Here is a 19,186-nt window from a genome sequence, read left to right as displayed (position 1 = left end):
ATAACCAAATTACAAAAATATGTATTTATTTTTCAATGTTTTTATGCAAGCTAGGTGTTAAATCAAGTACATCTACATCTCTCCTAAAATTAGGGTTTTGAGGGATATGTCGTTATAACATAACGACAGATCCTTCGACACAAAATTTGTACTGTCGAAATAATTAAGTAAAGATATAATGGCCTACAACCCCTCAAGCATGAGGTTTATAAGGGAAAATGGTTTAAAGAAAAATATATGAGTTATAATTGTACTTGTCGGTGTATCCTTTGGTATCTACATCTTTAGTGAAAGTCGATGTTTAGATCTTTTTCTACCTACAGAAAGTCGGTAGTTCACCTTCAGTGAAAATTGGTGTATCCTTTGGTATCTACATCTTCAATGAAAGTCGTTGTTTAGATCTTTTCCTACATTTAGTAAACGTCGGTAGTTCATCTTCAGTAAAAGTCGGCGTATCCCTTGGTATCTACATCTTAAAAGAAAATTGATGTTTAGATCTTTCCTTATAATTTCGATAGTTTGCATCGATTATGCCTCGATGACTATTTTCTTGGTTTTCTAACATCGATTACGCCAAAATTAATGTTTAGATCTTTTCCTACCTTTATGCCTTAATGACATTTGTCATTGACCTTTCTGGTGTTAAGTATTTTTCCTAGTAAAGTCTCCACTACGCCAAAATTGAGTTTAGACAGCGCTACATAGGCAGCTCTTTTTTCCCAAAGCACTGTTGTAAGTTTATTTTTAAAAAAATATTAAAACTTAAGAAAAAGCGCTGCTAAAGGCTTACTTTAGACATCGCTTCATAAAAGCGCTGCTATAGGCCATTTAGATAGTGTAACATAGGCATCGCTTTTTTTGCAAAGCGCTGCTATAAGTTTTAAAAAAAATTTAAAACTATATACTAAAGCGCTGCTAAAAGACGTGTTTAGAAAGCGCTTCTTACAAGCATTGGTATAAGAAAAGCGCTGCTAAAGGAGAAAGCTATTTATTTCTAATTTCTAAAAACCCTAAAACTAATTTTTAGAATGTTGTTTCTCTCAAACTCTGGAAAAAAACCCTAAAAACTCTCTAATCTCTTTTCTCTCTCAAAACATTATTCTCTCAAACTCTCGAATCTCTTCATTAATCAGTTTCTGAACTCCATCTCTCTCAATCGCTACTTCCTATTCAACCCTCATTCCTTCATCTATCTCAATCGCACACACTCTCCTTTGAAGCGGACACCCTGCAGTAGCGTCGTCGCGAGGTAATTCTTGAGTCACCCTCTTCCACTTTCTTTTCTTCTTCGTCTTCTCATTTTCTTTGTTGCGGTATTTATGAATAATATGAATGCCTTTTCCCTTTCATCAAATCTTCGCCTCCTGAAACGATTATGATTCACCCATTCCACGGTTCTTCTTCGATTCCACGGTGGAGATTGTGAGCATATTATCTTGAATAGTTGTTGTTGTTGAAAAATTATTGGGTTGTTCAGCAACCGAACTGTGGCTGGAGAAATTGCTGGGTAGACAAAACTGGGAACAAGTACTTCACTTAAAATGAAGAAATTGAATGTACCAATAAGTTATTTTCCATTTTTCTCGCCCATTTTTGTTTTTATTGATGTGGAGTATTGTGCTATGGGTTTATGTTTATTGGATTGATTGGTTTTCTCGCCCATTTTCCATGTTTTGGGTTTATGGATATAGAGTTTAAGTTGTATGATTATTTTCGTGTTGCCTTCTTTGTATTTGTGAAAATGTTGCAATGCTTTTGTTGAGCAATATGCATATAGAGTTGTCAAATAGAGACTACAGTCGGTGAGTGTTGGACAATAGGTTTTTGGGGCTTTGCATCCAACTGCTATTAGAGGGACTTATGTTGACTATGCTATTCTTTCTCAATGTGAGGTTACTGTAAAACCAGATTCACTTTCTCATGTTGCATGTGTTCTTGAAAATTTGGAATCTTATAACTTTTTGCTTTCTTGTTATTTAGTATGATTCTAGAAATTATTATGTCATAAGTAATACTTTTTTTTTATAGAATGTCATAAGTAATACTTAATACTTTATAAATAGGTAAAGTATTGTTTTGGCCCTGTATCATTTTCTTGTTTAACAAAAATATTTACTTGGTTGTACGAGAATATTTTTTATCTAGTTAAAAATAGTTTTCCTAAGAAGTTTACAAACAAATATGTCCATTATAAATCGATTATCGTGATCTAAATTGTCTTCATTATCTTCAAGCATATTATGGACCAAGAGTTTCCATGCCACCTTACTACAACTCAGTTGTGGCTTCTGGTCACACTCCCCACCCATACATGTGGGGGCACCACATGTAATAGCCTAAGTTTCAACTATTAAGTTATATAACAATCTTTTGTTTGTTTTGTGTATTAGTATATACCCTAGATGACATGAATGAGCAACTTTTCAACTTATTATTTCTTGCATACTATGATGCAACCTTATGGACATCCTTATGCAGCAATGTATCCACATGGAGGGGTTTATACTCACCCTGTAACACCCTTCTAAACCCCCGATAAATTAAATAATAATTTTAGAGTAAACATGCTATTAAGAGTGTTACAATTACTTCATATAAAATAAAACAGCTGTCATGCTATTCTGAGGAACATAAACAATTACAAACATGTTTAAAACACAACGGAATACTTCATCAGTTGAATATATAAAACCATCTTCTGCCACGGGCAAGGCATAAACAACATTATTCAACAACAAAACCAAAACAAGAGTTATTATCCAACTGTAAATGCAAAAGTCTCCCATTGTTACAAGACGAGAGCATGACACGACTCTAAAACAACCAATGCAGCCTACAAGCTATCCTCACCAAAGCAAGCACCGCTAAACTTCAATCTGAAAATGATCAACAGTAAGGGTGAGTCTCATTCGCTATTAAACAAAGTTATCAGTTCCTAAACGATAAAATATCAACAGTATAATATTCACACAGTAGCAAATACATTCAGACTATATACACATCCACCAAATACAACGGTTGATCAAACAGACAACATTATAACATTGGACAGCCTTCCATTCATGTTTAATAATTCATACACCTAATGCAATGCAACTATATGCATGTGGTACCAATAATGGTGTTCGCCCATCTCACCGATCCACCATCATCAAGGATAGGACTACATCCACTCACTAATTCCACACAATGAAAATTAGCGACCGCTGATCCATCTCCATCGGGATACAGCCACCATATGATTAAGAAATGCATGCATCAGCTATCACATGCTAATCACCACTTCAATCAAATGAACAACATTATCATAATTCAATCCATCACACAGTGCATACGACAATAACACATTCCACGATCGTGTGCCAAGTACCTCAAACCACCACAACAACAACAGGGGATTTACATCATCACAAATCACCATTTCGAAAATACCGGATTTATAAAAAAAGAGCTACTGCTCTTTGAGTTATTTAAATATATAGGAAATATAATTATTGACTCAACACCCAAAACGGACTTACGGCTCAAAAGATATGAATTTTCGAAAATAAATATTTTTCACAAAAGCTACAACGTAACGGGTTACGAAAAGGCGTAACCGGTTACGAAAAACAAAATTTCAAAAACAGCTTCAGTGTAACCGGTTACGAGATCACCGTAATCGGTTACGCTTGACGTAACTCTATTCGTTGTTATTTTTACGTAACCGTAACCGGTTACGAACGGCACCGTAAGCGGTTACGAACGACACCGTAACTAGTTACAAAATCGTAACCAGTCCAAAAACCCCATTTTTCACAACCATAACCGATTACGTGCACGACCGTAACCGATTACGACAACCTGCAGCAAAAAAAAGCACTTTTGACAACAACTTAAATTCTCATAAACAATCTAATCGAATCATTTCGATCATACACGAAAAAGCAAAGTCAATTTACAAGTATTACGTGTTTATCACCAATCAACAACCACATCCAACATCATCAATCATCACAAACATGTAATTACATATAATCTACGAAATTGAACCTAAATGTCAAAATCCCAACCTAGAAGAGATTTCTCTATTGAATCAATAGCATACAAATCTCAATCCTGTCGTCTACAACCCGATAATAGAGGTTAATCGGAAGAGTCCCCTCTTACCTTAGCCAATCTCTTGAGATCTCTTTTCCTTGTTGATTCTTCTCCTCCTCTGCTCTTTACATGTTCAGCTTCTCCCCAAATGCTCTTGTGTTTCTATTTTTCTAAAACTCTTGTTTTATGAAAAATATAACATAACTTTAGTAAGGCCTCAATTTAACACCTCCTCTTTACTAACCACAACACTGGCCCATTAACTCATTATTCCATAATTCTTCCAGATTTATTTATTTAATCACCGAATAGTTAAATGAATTCAAATAATTAAATTAAAAATTAAATTAAATTAATTTACGAAATTACGGGTGTTACAACTCCCCCTCACTAAAAGAGTTTTCGTCCTCGAAAACATACCTCAAATGAAGAGTTCCGGATATGAATCCTTCATCTGAATCTCTAGCTCCCACATAACATTTCAACCTGCTGGTCCTCCCCAAGCTACTCTGACCAATGCTATCTCTTTACCGCGCAATTGCTTCAGTCTTCGATCTTCAATCCTTACAGGCAATGTCTCAACTGTCAAGTTGTCTTTCACCTGTACATCATCTACTTGGATCACATGCGACGGATCCGCAATGTATTTCCTCAACTAAGATACATGGAATACGTCGTGCAAATTCGCAAGCATCGGTGGCAACGCAATGCGATAAGCCACTTCTCCTACTTTTCCCGTAATTTGAAACAGACCAATAAAAGGCAACGTCAACTTCCTTGACTTCAAGGCTCGACCAACACTTGTCATAAGAGTAAATCTCAGAAACACATGATCTCCTTCTTGAAACTCAAGTGTTATCCACCTCTTGTCATGGTAACTCTTCTAACGACTCTGAGAAGCTTTCATCTTTTCTTGAATCATCTTAATCTTCTCGGTAGTTTCTTGAACAATTTGTGGTCCAATTACGGCACTCTCATCGGATCCATACCAACATAACGACTTCCTACACCTCCTACCATACAAAGCCTCAAACGGAGCCATACCAATACTCGAATGATAGCTATTGTTGTAAGTAAATTCAATCAAGGGTAGATAATCATCCCAAGCACCGCCTTTCTCTAACACGCAAGCGCGCAACAAATCTTCCAATGATTGAATCGTTCTTTCTGTTTGACCGTTAGTCTGCGGATGATAAACAGAACTCAATCTCAACTTAGTACCTAAAGCTTTCTGCAAACCTTCCCAAAATTTTGAGGTAAACCTTGGATCTCTATCTGACACGATACTCGAAGGAATACCTTGCAGACTCACTATCTTTTCAACATACAACTGAGCTAATTTCTGCATCGGGTAATCCATTCTCATCGGTATAAAGTGAGTAGATTTCGTCATTCTATCCACGATAACCTAAATGGCTTCACAATTCTTAACTTTCCTTGGTAACCCAAAAACAAAATCCATAGATATACTATCCCACTTCCATTCAGGGATAAACAACGGTTGTATAAATCCATATGGCTTCTGATGTTCATACTTTCACTTCTGGCAAGTCAAACAAGAATAAACAAACTCAGCTATTTCCTTCTTCATTCTAGGCCACCGAAACAACTTTTTCAAATCGTGATACATCTTGGTAGCACAGGGATGAATACTCAATCCACTACAATGTCCTTCTTCAAGAATACTCTTTCTCAGCTCGGCAACATCAGGAACACAGACTCGATCACCAAACCTCATTATACCATTCTCGTCAATTCTAAATTCACCTCCTTTACCTTGATTAATTAAAGTCAACTTATCAACCAATTCTACATCATCTTTCTAACCCGCTCTAATCTCATCAAGAATACCAATTGTCAGCTTTAACATACCCAATTTAACACTATCAGAAGTACTTTCACATACCAAACTCAAATCTCTGAATTGTTCGATTAGATCCAATTCTCGCACCATTAGCATAGTCATATGTAAAGACTTCCTACTCAGTGCATCTATTACAACGTTCGCTTTACCCGGATGATAATTTAATTTAAAATCATAATGCTTGAGAAACTCTAACCATCTTTGTTGCCTCATATTAAGCTCTTTTTGATCAAAGATATACTTCAGACTCTTGTGATCACTAAATACTTCAAACCTTGAACCGTATAAATAATGTCTCCACAATTTCAACACAAAGACCACCGCCGCCAACTCTAAATCATGAGTCGGATAGTTCCTTTCGTGAACTTTGAGTTGTCTCGACGCATAAGCTACTACATGTTGATTCTGCATTAGTACACCGCCTAATCCCATCAATGAAGCATCACAATAAACAACAAAAGATTCTGCCGGATTCGGGAAAATCAGAATAGGTGCAGTAGTTAACCTCTTTTTCAACTCTTGAAATCCTTCTTCACATTTCGAATCCCAAATGAATGCTTGGCCCTTCCTATTCAACTTAGTTAATGGCAATGCTAACTTTGAAAAGCCTTCAATGAACTTTCTATAGTAACCCGCAAGACTAAGAAAACTACGGATTTCAGAAACTGACTTCGGAGCTTCCCATTGAGATATCGCTTCTACTTTTGAAGGATCTACATAAATACTATCCTTGGAAATTACATATCCAAGAAAACTTACTTCACTTAACTAGAACTCACACTTTGACAACTCTGCATAAATTTTCTTCTCTTTCAGCAAATCCAATACAACTCTAAGATGATCTGCATGCTCTTCTTCATTCTTGGAAGATATCAGAATATCATCTATAAACACCACCACAAACTTGTCGAGATAAGGGTGAAAGATCCTATTCATATATTCCATAAAAACACCAGGTGCATTAGTTACTCCGAATGGCATCACTGTATATTCGTAATGACCATACCTTGTTCTGAATGCATTCTTTTGAATATCGTTCGCCTTCACATGAATTTGATGATACTCAGCCCTTAGATCATTCTTACTCAACACGCACACCCCAACCAGTTGATCCATCAAATCATCAATCCTCGGCAACGGATACCGATTCTTGATAGTAACTTTATTCAGTTGTCTATAATCCACACACAGTCTCATTGAACCTTCTTTCTTCTTTACCAGCAACACCGGCGCACCCCACGGCGAAACACTTGGACGAATAAATTCCTTCTCCAGTAACTCTTCCAATCGACTCTTCAATTCAGTCAACTCAGATACCGACATACGAAAGGCGCCATCGACACAGGACTAGTTCCAAGAATTAATTCAATAGCAAACTCGACCTCTCTCTCAGGTGGTAACTCTCTCACATCTTCTTGAAAGACTTCCGGAAAGTCACATACCACCGGTAATTCACTACTCAATACTTTTCCTTTCACTCCCAAAGATGCAATCAACATAAACACAGCAGCCCCGTTTTCAACCGCCTGGTTCACCTGTCTAGCAGTCATTTCCAAGTCCTCAACACTAACGTCTTCAGGGAAAATAATCGTCTTTGTGAAACAATTGATATGAACCCGATTGAATTGCAACCAATTCATTCCCAAAATAACATCGAGTTGTTCCAACGGAAGGTATACTAAGTCCATTCCAAATTCTCTACCACAAATATCGATTGGACAATTCAAACAAGCATACGATGTAGTCACTGAACCCGGCGCAGGAGTGTCAATAACCATACTTCCATTTATATCAAATGTTTCTAAATTCAATCTTTTAGCACAATCCATAGAAATAAAAGAATGAGTTGCTCTAGTATCTATAATTGCAATTAAAGGTGTGCCATGGATAAAACACGTACCTTTAATCAATTGATCCTCAGGAGTAGTCTCGGAACCAGAGAAGGCGAAAACTTTACCACCAGCTTGATTCTTCTTTGGTTTAGGACACTGTGGACTAATATGACCCTCTTCGCCGCAATTAAAGCAAGTCACAGTTTTTCCTTTACAATCAGCAACAACATGTCCCGCCTTACCACACCTATAACACCTGTTCTTTTCACTCTTGCATTCATGGATATGATGTCCACGTCACCGCACTTAAAACACCTAACAGGAGCACCAGAGTCTCCCCCACTAGGCTTCTTCCAACCACCAGCCTTTGGATTACCTCTACCATACGGTTTACCATTATCAATAGGCTTCTTTCCCTTCTTGTCAACTAACTCACGAGAGTGAGATGACTTCAGCTTGAGATTGTCCTCCATAGATTCTACTACAGTCTAATAAGTCAGTAAATCGACGAATCCTGTGATATCTGATACCCTGCTTGATTTCGTCACGGAGACCATTCTCAAACTTAACACTCTTCGAGAATTCACTAGCCTCATCATTGTTGTAGTGGACATAATACTTCGCCAGTTCAACAGACTTGGAAGCATACTCCGGCACTGTCAGATTACCCTGCTTCAGCTCCAAGAACTCAATATCTTTTCTTCCCCGAACATCTTCAGGAAAGTATCTCCTCCGAAATTCCTTTCTGAACACAACCCAAGTAATTGCTACACCAGCAGCCTCAAGTTCATCTCTACTAGAAATCCACCAATCATCAGCTTCCTCAGATAACATGTGAATATCATAACTCACCTTCAGATTTTCAACGCAATCAATCACCCGGAAGATTCTTTCAATTTCCTTCAGCCACTTCTGAGCGCCTTCGGCGTCGTGAGTGCCTTTGAACCACGGAGGATTAATGCTCTGAAAACTGCCCAATTGTCTGTCAGCACCAATCCGAGCTCCATTGGCATTCCCTCCCAGCACACCAGCAATCATTCCCAGTGCCTCATCAATCGCATCATGGTTTCTTCCACCTCTTTCAGCCATTGTTCTTCTAATTCATAAAACAACTTCCATTAGAACAAAAGTATCGACAATTTCAACTCTTAGACTAGTCGTATACAAGGGAAATAATGACAATAAGACTCTGGTCACAACGAACAACTATGCTCTGATACCACTATTGTAACACCCTTCTATACCCCCGATAAATTAAATAATAATTTCAAAGTAAACATGCAATTAAGAGCGTTACAATTACTTCATATAAAATAAAACACCTGTCATGCTATTCTAAGGAACATAAACAATTACAAACATGTTTAAAACACAGCGAAATACTTCATCAGTTGAATATTTAAAACCATCTTCTGCCACGTGCAAGGCATAATCAAAATTATTCAACAAAAAAACCAAAACAAGAGTTATTATCCAACTCTAAATGCAAACTTCCCCCAGTGTTACAAGACCAGAGCATGACACGACTCTAAAACTACCGAGACAGTCTACAAGCTATCCTCACCAAAGCAAGCACCGCTACACTTCAATCTAAAAATGATCAAGAGTAAGGGTGAGTCTCATTTGCAATTAAACAATGTTATTAGTTCCTAAATGATAAAATATCAATAGTATAATATTCACCCAGTAGCAAATACATTCAGACTATATACACATCCACCAAATACAACGGTTGATCAAACACACAACATTATAACATTGGACAACCTTTCATTCATGTTATAATAATTCATACACCTAATGCAATGCAACTATATGCATGTGGTACCAATCATGGGATTCGCCCATCTCACCGATCCACCATCATCAAGGATAGGACTACATCCACTCACTAATTCCACACAATGAAAATTAGCGACCGCTGATCCATCTCCATCGGGATACAGCCACCATATGATTAAGAAATGCATGCATCAGCTATCACATGCTAATCACCACTTCAATCATATGAACAACATTATCATTATTCAATGCATCACACAGTGCATACGACAATAACACATTCCACAATCGTGTACCAAGTGCTTCAAACCACCACAACAATAGGGGATTTACATCATCACAATACCATGTATAACATATCCGTCACAAATCACCATTTTGAAAATATCGGATGTATAAAAAAATGAGCTACTGCTCTTTGAGTTATTTTTTATTTAAATATATAGGAAATAAAAATATTGACTCAACACCCAAAACGGACTTACGGTTCAAAAGATATGAATTTTTGAAAAAAATATTTTTCACAAAAGCTACAGCGTAACGGGTTATGAAAAGGCGTAACCGCTTACGAAATCAAATTTTCCAAAACAGCTTCAGTGTAACCGGTTACGCTTGACGTAACTCTATTTGTTATTATTTTTACGTGACCGTAACCGGTTACGAATGGCATCGTAACCGGTTACGAAATCGTAACCAACCCAAAAACCCCAAATAATTAAATTAAAAATTCAATTAAATTAATTTACGAAATTACGGGTGTTACACCCCCCGATGTTCCTCTTGTATCGCTACATTCTTGTATTATTTTTATTGGAACTAATGTTGACTGTGTGGACCATAGTTTCGTTCATATATAATTGAAATTAATCTATGCTGATAAAGTTTGAAAAGATATTGAGATTCAATGATGCTGCTTTTGTTAGCTCTAGGTGATTTTGGTGTTGTTTTTATCTAGTTGCCTCTCTTCTGTTATGAATTCTTTTTTTTTTGGAATTTTCCCCACGGTCTTACGAATTATGTCTTGTGAAATATAGGGGCCACGCCTGTTAGAACATACAAATTAAATTAATATTTATCAATGGAGAAAATGAACAATTGAAGAAGATGAAGACTAATGAAATTGAGAAAAAAATAAGAGAAAGAGAGTAATTGAGGATGAGTGGACAAATTGGCATTAACAACAATAGGAGTAGTGAGCTCCTTATATGGTACAAGTTACAAAATTAGTGGAACTAACTAAACTGCCAAAATAGAAACAGAAAAACAACTAAGCTTTAGTGTAATCTGTTACGGCATACAGCGGGTTCATAACCGATTACGGCAAACAGCGTAATGGGTTACGCCAATTGAAGTGTTAAAAAACAGTAGTTTCAACACACCACCTCACTTCAGTTGGTCCAAGTCAAGCATGCTCAAGCTCATCTTCAACCTCTTGAACACTTCATTTGTCACCCCCTTGGTCAACAAATCAGCCACTTGGTCTTCTCTTCGACAATATCCCAATCATCACTTTCCATCACTCACTAACTCCCTCAAATAATGAAACTGCATCTCTATATGCTTGCTCCTTCCGTGTGCAATCGGATTCTTCGCAAGATTAATCGCATAAACATTATCAACAAGGAGTGAAATAGCCTCACCCTCATTGCTACTAAGCTCCTTCAATAGATTCATAAGCCACATGGCTTGATAAGCACACAACGACGCTGCAATATACTCGGCCTCACAAGATGAGAGTGCTACCACCCACTGTTTCCTTTTTCGAACACCAAGAGACTGGTGTCCTACCAAACATAAAGATGTATCCAACTGTTGACTTTCTATCATCTTTATCACCACACCAATTGGAATCGGTGAAACCAAGTAAATCACACTTTCGGCCCGTATCCGATGCCGGAAAGAGAATTCCACAAGTAAGAGTTCCTTTAACATATCTAAGGATCCTCTTGACCGCTTCCATATGAGATACCTTAGGTCTCTCCATGAATCTACTCGCAATACCGACACTAAATGCCAAGTCTGGTCGCGCATTGCACAAATACCACAATGATCCAATCAATCTCTGATATCGAGTTGGATCAACATCTCGCTTATCTTTTCTCTTGATGATGTAAGTCCACAACTTCCTACTAAAATCGTCAATGAACGTGACAAAATATCTATTGCCACTGAATGTTTCTACTTGCACAGACCCACAAACGTCGGAGTGCACCACCTCAAGATGTGCTTTGGTCCTATGACCCACATCCTTGCTAAAACTCCCTTTGTGTTGCTTTCCTTTCAAACATTCTTCACACAACTCGGCTGGAATGTTAATGTGTGGCAGCCTAATAACCGTAACATCTTGTTGCTGTTAGAAAAAGATTGAGAATCTATGTTCAGAATCTGGTTTTGATGATAACAAGCATATATTTTGTTAGTAACAATTTTACTACTAATGTTTTCATTAAGTGTGCCGATATTATGCTACAAGCCTTATACGACAGCATCAGGAAGAAAAGCACAACATCAGAAAGAATCTCAGACAAGCTTCAAGGAATTAAACAGAAATATCAAGATACATGAAGTCTCGCTACAATAAGAAGATTACATGAATAGATGATCAGAAGTTCTGATGGCGTAACACAGTGTCATACAAAAAGCAAACAATACGTGAACCATGAGAGAAAATACAACCTCAACCTACAAAATGAATAAAATACAAAAGTTCAGAATCAAGGGAAAAAGCCTTTAAAGACATCATCATTAGAAAAATGGTTGCAATAATTAAATGGAACAACTCCCAAGGTTGATTGAAGAAGCAACCCACATGCAACACGTTGGAAAGACAAGCTTAACCAAGGAAACACACTACCAACTGTCATCATCACGCTAGAGATAAGATTCCTTCGTGAACACATGCAATTCCTGATCAAATCAAGACAAAGCATTCAATACAATCTTAAAATAGATTCCAACGGCTATGTTCCAACGGTAACACTTCAAAGCTATATAAAGAACAAACTTCAAAATTGAAAGTGTGAATTTGTTAAGAGAGTAGAGCATGAGAGCTTAAACGAAGAAATATAGATCATGTTTCAGAAGTTACACAATAGGAAACACATACTTAGTATGTGATGAAATAAACAATAGTGTTGTGTCATACACGAATGATAAGCCTATGTGAAGAAAAGACTCCATCAGAGGAAAATGCTGCATGCAATGCAAATTCATTTCAAGGGAGCAATGAGTGAAAAAGAATGCAAAGATTAAATGATAATTCACTCTACAATAGAATGACTTAGAAAAATTATATACACTGAGTTGATGCTTAACAATGTAATAATTATGTCTGAGATCATTAAACTGCTATTTGTTTTTCAAGAGAATCATGATCAGCAGTGGAAGATGAAGATCAATTCAAGAAGCAACTCAAAATAGAGTTGTTGCTCTGAATCTGCTTTTAGAAGAAATGAAGATCAAATCAGAAGCAAATTTACAAAAGAGTTGTTGCTCTTAGTCAACTTAAAAAGATTTGAAGACGAAGATCAGCTTGAAGAAGCACTCAACATATGGAGCTGAAGCTCTTACTCTGCTTACACCCAAGAAGCAAAGATCTCGTTCAGAAGATGCAGACAAGAAGACTCCAAAGATTATTCATTCACTCAAAGTGATTACTTTTCATCGTATCAAAACAAGATCTGCTTATATTGAAGCATTATGTTGTAACCAATTCAATTAGTAACGATTCCTTGAGCGACCAAATAAAGGTCAGAAGCTTGAGAAGACAGTGATGGATACCAAGTGAAGGTCAGAAGTCCAGAGAGGTCAATGAATGTTATATATGTGGATTAGATCACTAAATAGTTCATTGTGGTTAGTCATAACAGTTGGTTGTGCAGGGTTAGTCACAACAGTTTGGTTGTACAGGTTTAGTCACAAGCAGTTGGCTTGTGCAGGGTTACTAGATTGATGAATGTTATATCTCATTGAGATCACTGAACGGTTCAGTCATCTAGGGGTTAGCCACTCACAGGTAGCTTGTGCAGGGTTAGTCACAACAGTTGGTTGTGCAGGTTGTTAGTCACGACAGTTGATCGTGCAGGTGTAATCAAGATTGGTTATAGTGGATTAAGTCATCTGTTGAGAGGCAAATCACCTGAGGAGGGTGGACTTGAGGTAGCCTTATTTAAAAGGTGAACCAAGATAAAAATGAATGTGTCTTTTACTTTTTGTACATTTCATTTAACTCAGAACATTCACGCAGAATGTCTTCAGAACTGTACTGAGACAAGTCAGAAGTTCTGATGATATAAAGAAGTTAAATTGAATATCTCATTGGTTATGCAACTCCATTTCAAACATGCTTTCGCAACATCAAAAGCATATCCAAAAGATGAGATACTAAAAGAAAGAAAAAGAATTTTAAGAAAGGGAATTTTTATTTGGTAAAGAACACAATTCAATCCCCCATTTCTTGTGTTTTCCCACCTTCAATTGGTATTAGAGCATAGCTCTGTTATTAATCTCAGGATCAAACACTTAACCATGTAGAGAGATCTAGAAGGAGAGAAACCACACTGAGTGGAAAACAAAGATTTATTCCAACACTCAGTATAATGAGAAGATGTCAAGGCAAAGATCTCAAGACTCTGTGCACATTATCTACACATCATAAGTAGTTTGTGGATCAACTTCAAATCTTAAATAGGCTCAAGACATCAAAAAGAAGAAAATTATGCTTAAATGAAGAGATTCAAAATCAAAGACAAACAAGTGTAGCTGACTCAAGCTAAAATGGTCAAGGCAAATCCAATGGACCAAATCAAAAGAAGAAGACACAATAGGACAAGACTCTGAAGCAAGGAAAAGCAGAACTTCTGCTTAAGAAGATGCTCTCTCTCTCATAAAAGACAAGAAGAAAGTTTATCTTCAATACAGTCAGATCTTTCTAAACCTTCTCTTTTATAATTCTACTGATTAAAATATTTGTTAATTAATCACTCTTGCATGCCTAGATAAATAGCTTTCATAGCCACATATTCCACTGTCAGCTCTATTCTTCACGAACATGGATTAGCTATAAAGTGTCTATGTACAGTTTTTTCATTCTCCTTGAAAAAAAAATGACTCAACCACCTCATTAACTCATCTACCTAACATTCATTTTCCATAGAAATATAATTACCCTAATCATAGCTCTAAATAAACCACTCCTTTCTTAGAATGCCTCCACTGACATATCTAGGTAATCAAAATCTTCTTGAAATAATCTCAGAATATCGAGTTGAAGTCTCATTTGTTGAAAATATTTTTTCATGTAGTCTCATGGATGTAGTCTACTGTCAAAAATGGACAAGATATCTCTCAATGCTCAAGAAACCTATCTATGAGAATCTTGTTAAGGATTTCTGGAAATATGTCTCTCTTATCCCCGAGGATAACTCCATCTCATCTTTCATATCTGATATTCCAATTTCCATTAAATGTTTCTCTTTTGTTCTTGCAACTGGATGTGAGAACCTAGGAATTATTTTTAACTCTTTTGAGACTCAGTTCATTAATCCTAATATGTTGAGGACTCTTCATGATGTTTCCCTATGATACAATCCCACTTACCTCGAAAATCTACTAACCATTTCAAAAACCTGGTTTAAGCTTGTTACCTCAAATTTCCTCCCTATAAAAGAAAATCAAGATCTTCTAACATATGGTGATCAGGCTTTCATCTATCTATTGATGAATGACATGCGAATTAATCTGCCTTAATCTATGTTCAATCATCTATGAAATTCAATTTCTGACTCCAGAAATCGCACTAAGTCCTGCATTACATTTGGAAGAATGCTGTTAGAAATTTTCATTCAAGATGGAATTGTAGAACTCATCAAAGAAATGATAGAGGAAGATGAAGCTGAAAACTTCCCTGAGAATATGTTATTAAGGACTAAGGGTAATCACTTTAGAAATTAGTAAAACAAAGCTAAGTGTGTAATCCTTCTTTCTAAATGAAGTTATGTTGTGGTATTTGCATTATGCTTTATTTTTTTTCTTGTTTACTTAGGAAATACCATACACGTAAGGCATTCCGATCTAGTCAAATCACTTAGGCATAAACCATATCAAAACATACTAAAATACTGTCTTTAGAATCTGGACTATGTGTGAAAATTAAACCAACTGAGTTAAGAAAACAAAAGATCAGATGTTTAAGAAAAGCTAGGACGTAACCCTAAAGTCATAAATAGAACATCCTACAAATCAGAAGTTCATGACATTAAAATCTCTCACCTGCAAAGACATGTGATTAATGAACACGTGTCCAAAACCTCCTGAAAAAATGCTTGCCGTTAAGCTACTGACAAAAACTCTAGGGAGCTGTTCCAAATCTCTCAAAACACGCCACCCCTTTCGAAACGGTCAAAAACAAATAATTCCTGGAAATAATTGTTCTAACTCACTATTTTCCTTCCATTTCCAATACACAGTCAAGACTGTTATAAATTCAAAAACCCTAAACAAACTCATCTCCTATTTCTCGCTCTACTCATTTGTTCATACTCTTGTTTAAATTGTCACTCCTCGTCTCACCATCATCAAAGAACAATACATTGGACTAGCTGAAAGGAATGATTATTTTATGGATCTTCTGGAGAGTCTTCACTAACCTCGTAAAGACCTTCTGGATGGAGGCATCCATCAGTGAGGACAATCGCAGCATCACATCCATAATCTATGGCATTCCATTTATTATTACAGAAGAATCCATTGCTGAAACGATTGGATATGCTCCCAACCCATCTGCTATCAGTCTCGAGTCGTTTGATTGCTGGAATGCGAATCATACTATGAGCAGAAATATCAGACGCATCGTCAACAATGCAGAACTTCTGACTCATTTTAGACAAGTTCTATTTAGGTTCATCTTGTCTAACATAAAACCTAGAGAAAACTTTCACCAAATCTTGTCAAATAGAGATCGTTTTGTCATTCACCGACTCGAAAATGGTCATCCACTGGATCTTCCCAAGATCATCTTCTGTTATCTCAAAGAATCTCTCATTGCTTTTGGATGTGGCCAAAGTATTCACATTCCATATGGGAGAATTCTACCCGCTCTATTTGAATCAGTTGAATTAGTTCAGATTATCCGTAATGCAGAGTGTGAGAATAACGATGACATCTGAAGGAGTGAAAAACACTTAGAAAGGGGGGATTGAATAAGGGTTTGATAAAAAATGGTAGATAAAAAGTATTGAACACAATTATTTTTATCCTGGTTCGTTGTTTACTAAACTACTCCAGTCCACCCCTGACAAGGTGATTTACCTCAACTGAGGATTTAATCCACTAATCAAACTGATTACAATGGTTTTCCACTTAGAACGCTCTCTAAGTCTTCTAGAGTATTCTGATCACAACTTGATCACTCTAGGAATTCCTTTTACAATCAATGTAAAATAAATATTACAAGAGTTTAACTTTGCTTCTTAAAAACTTGTAATCACCAAGTGATATTTTTCTTAAGTTCTAGTTCTTAACACTCACTAAAATATTACAAAGTTGTGAGGTTGAAGATGAAGTTCTTCTTTGCTTTAGTGTGATTTCAGTTTGACAGCGTTTTGGTTCTTTTGCACAAGAGTGTTGTTAGCTGCTTCTGAATCAGAACTTCTATATATAGGTGTTGAGGAAATGTGACCTTTGGGATCATTTAATGCTTTGCATGAATAATACATTATTGCATTTAATGTTTCACTCTTTTGTCAACTACCTCGAGCCATGCTTCAACTGCTTTTACTGACTTTGCCTTTTGTAACTTCTAACGTTCCTTTTGTCAGTCAGAGATTTGACGTTATGGCCTTTTCATCTTGTACTTTCTTCTGGACTCAGATTATATAGAATAAACGTTTGAATATCAGAGTCTTCAGCTTTGGTGCAGATGCAACATCTGTCTTCAGACTTTGAAGTGCTTTGAGCGTGACACCATCAGATCTTCAGAGCTTTGCTTCTGACTTCCATCTTCTGATGCTTTCCAGATCATGTTCTGAATCTGCTAAACCATCTTCTGATGTCTTCCAGGCCATGTTCTGATGAAGCCATCCAGAACTTCTGGGTCAGTGCTTCTGAACGCTGATTTTGTGCATACTCTTTTAGACTTTTCCTGAAATGGAAAACGTGAATAATTAGAGTACCACATTGTCTTATACAAAATTCATATATATGTTATCATCAAAACTAAGAATATTGATCAGAACATTTCTTGTTCTAACAATCTCCCCCTTTTTGATGATGACAAAAACATACAGAATTGATATGAATTTGTATCCAGAATATCAGATGAACAAAGATAATACACAGATATAGCATAAAGCATATTATTCAGAGTGTGTGACTATGTCTCTCCCTGAAATTAACAATCTCCCCCTGAAATTAATACTAGAAGATTTTATAAATAAAAGACTTCCCTGAGTATTTTCCTTTTCAGATGAGACTTTCACGTTGAACTTTAAACTTCAGATAATTCAGAGCTTCACTTCAGAGCTTCCATTGGATAGCTTCAGAGCTTTGAATTTCTCTTTAAGATCACTTGGCTTTATCATAGCATCAAGAAGGCTTGCTTGTATTAGAGCTTTGTGGCTTCTTGTATCAGAGCATAGCTTCTTTCTGATCTTGAAACTTCTTGTATCAGCGCAATCAGAACATAGCTTGTATCACAGCTTGAAACTTTATGTATCAGAACATTAAGCTTGATTGCTTCAACTCTTTAAGAGATTTTTCTTCAGATATGCTTCTCCCCAATATTCGTTTCTCCCCATATTGAGCTTGTTCAGAGTATCACATTCCTGCAAAACTATCAGAGACAGAAAACTTGCAATATAATTGTTAGGAATGTTGAGACTTAAGCCCAACAACTGATATTATAAATCAATTCAATTAGCACGCTTCTCCCCCTTTTTGTCATAACATCAAAAAGTATAAAAGATTCAGATGAAAAACACACAGAGTGAAGAAAGAAAATATAATTCATTGATTAATCAGAAGAGAGTACAAAGAAGATGTAAACAAAACAGATGCAAAAACAAAGAAAAACAACTAAGACACAAGACACAGACTACGACTGGCTAAACTTAGAGGCTAAGGCTTCCAGAAGGTTCTTAATCTCAGCGGTGTCTTCAGCTTGCTTCTTGGAGGATTCTTTTGTTCTCTGCATCCAAGTCCTGAATTCAACATTTGTGTCATCTTGCTTGTCCAGACGACTAACCAATGAAGCTTGATTTTGTTGGAGTTCCTTCAAAGTCTCAAAAAGAACAGAAGTAGAAGGGCCAGCAGACGAAGCAACAGGATTTGCCTCAATTGCAGGAACATTAGAAGCTGGAATCATCTAATTAACAACAACAGGTTCCTCTTCCGTAGGAATGGCTTCAGCATGTTGCACTTCAGCATTTTCTTCTTCTTCTTCTTCTTCTTCTTCAGCAGGATACTCAATGATAGGATACACCATGTCAGGATTCTCTTCCAGAGGGTTCTCCCGGAACCAGTTGAATAGAAACTGAAAGTATCCTATTAGAACTGAATATGGATAAGGCTTCTGATCGGAAAAATAGCAAGTGTACTACTTTCACCGATGTAGTTATAATGGGTTTTACCC

Source organism: Vicia villosa, linkage group LG3, assembly GCF_029867415.1.
Source record: "Vicia villosa cultivar HV-30 ecotype Madison, WI linkage group LG3, Vvil1.0, whole genome shotgun sequence".
Taxonomy (NCBI): domain Eukaryota; kingdom Viridiplantae; phylum Streptophyta; class Magnoliopsida; order Fabales; family Fabaceae; genus Vicia; species Vicia villosa.
The sequence above is the reverse complement of the archived record's forward strand: the minus strand, read 5'-3'. Positions refer to the sequence as shown.